Here is a 1976-nt window from a genome sequence, read left to right on the forward strand (position 1 = left end):
TATCATATTATTGCCTAAATTGTAGTATTTCTTTCGTGGTGTTTTGTTGTTTTTTATGTTTGTGTATTTTTGGGGTTTTGTTTGTTTGTTTTGGTTTGGTGTTTTTTTTTTTTTTTTTCACTTAAGCGTATTTGATTGTTACCCAACAGAAACGGAGGTCAGGCTTGGGGTAAGTCCCTTGCCAAATAAAAGCAACACAAATAGCAAGAACAGCAAAATATCTGACTGTATAAGTGATATTTGTTCTGTTTCATAGTTCCATCACTGCATGTTCCCTGTCTGAAGTACCACTGTGGCCAACAGTACTTTTAGCATGCGCTTTCGAGTTGCAGAATTTTTGCAACCAGAGCATGAAATTCTGCCAGAGAGGTTTTAGGGTGTCTGGTGTAACCATATCCTGAACTAGCCAAGGCACCTCACAGTTAGTCTGGGTTTGCACCCATGGAGATGAAAGGATGTTAGTTCAGGCCACAAAAAAAAAAAAAAAAAAAATCTGACCAAAATCGTCATTTTGGTGCGGTTTTTCATTTGAAATTTCTGCTCTCCCTGGGGTGGAATGCTGGCTTTTCCAATAGAAAGTAATTAAAGTCTCATGTCTGCAATAAGGCAGATCATAAATGCTTCGGCTTCCTGAGCCTGTCTCCCCAGCCTCATTTCCCCACCTAGTTTGGAGGGGTCTGGTATTAAATCACCCTAAGCATAATTAGATTGAAAATAATATCAGTGAGTAGCTGGTTTTGCTGTTTTCTGCAGTTTTCTTTCCAAGCTACTTTAAGTTTTTTTCAGAAGTGAATCTTGCCATGATCCCTCTGCATTTCTGCTTTTGCTTGAAGGAGATGTTGGGTCTCTGGATGGAGTTTCCTGCATAATGAAGTACAGGATTGCAAATCCATCACGTGGCAGCAGTTGTCTGCAGCGTGATGAGCTTTGCCTGTCTTGGGTACCGTGCGTTGGAAAAGTGGAGTCCGGGCTTGCATATAACTTGTAAATCAACAGTTAATTCCTGGTTTAAGCTCTGTGTGCTTACCTCTGCAGACTGCAGAGTTACATCTTCCACATCTGCGAGCCTATAAGCTGCTGTTTTAGTCCTAGTGCAACATACTCCATGTAAAAGGATGCTGCTCTGGGGATGCTCTTGTCTGGGTTTAACATGCAGCATTGACATTTTTTGTGCAAAGGTTTCCCTTCCACGATCTGGAGGACTTGATATGAAACCAGTGTAAAGTTTAAAGAAACTAGGAGTCAGTGCCTCAGCCTTTTCAGAAGGGAAAGCCCCTTGAAGGTTATTTGTCCTCAAGGTGTCATCGGGAATGTTGTCATGTCCTGCGTAAAGGAGGAAAATGGCAGTGATCTGGCTTTTCAGGGAATAAAAGGGTTCAGGTAGCTCCCTGAAAATAAGTTGCCTCTTTTTATACCCTTGAGTCCCCCGTGTTTTATTTTACTTAGAAGGAATATGTATTACTTATAACAAAGTAATAACTCAGACACTTCCTGACAATGGATGTAATAATTTTGATTCTTCCTATTAAATATTCCTTTATTTGCTTGCACTGGAGAGAGAACCACTGAACTTTGCTGGGAGCTGACTGAGGTTAAAAGCAGCGTGTCTTTTCCCTTGCCTGCAGAACCTGAACTTCACTGGCTTCCGCAAGATCCTGAAGAAACATGACAAGAACCTGGAGACAGCCCGGGGGGCCGAGTGGAGGGTGGCCGAGGTGGAGGTGGCACCCTTCTACACCTGCAAGAAGATCAACCAGCTCATCTCTGAAACAGAGGTAAAGACGCTGCTCTGGGCACTGCTCCTCTGGTAACTAGAAAACCACAGGGTTTTGTTCACTGCTGGTTTCTGGAAGTGTTCAAGGCCTGGTTGCACGGGGCTCTGAGCAACCAGGTCTAGTGGAAGGTGTCCCCCTGCCCGTTGCAGAACTGGATGATCTCTCAGGTCCTTTCCAACCCAAACTGTTCTGTGGTTCTAT

At 43.3% G+C, this 1976-nt stretch overlaps 1 protein-coding gene across 1 annotated transcript in view; it reads left to right on the top strand.

The window, feature by feature from the left end:
- Positions 1-1976, top strand: part of XPR1 (xenotropic and polytropic retrovirus receptor 1) — a 105482-nt gene that overhangs the window by 76623 nt on the left and 26883 nt on the right. The window lies entirely within an intron of this gene.

This window comes from Empidonax traillii, unplaced genomic scaffold (genome assembly GCF_003031625.1).
Source record: "Empidonax traillii isolate 1590-97213 ecotype Southwest subspecies unplaced genomic scaffold, ASM303162v1 scaffold419:size1009643, whole genome shotgun sequence".
NCBI classification, from domain to species: domain Eukaryota; kingdom Metazoa; phylum Chordata; class Aves; order Passeriformes; family Tyrannidae; genus Empidonax; species Empidonax traillii.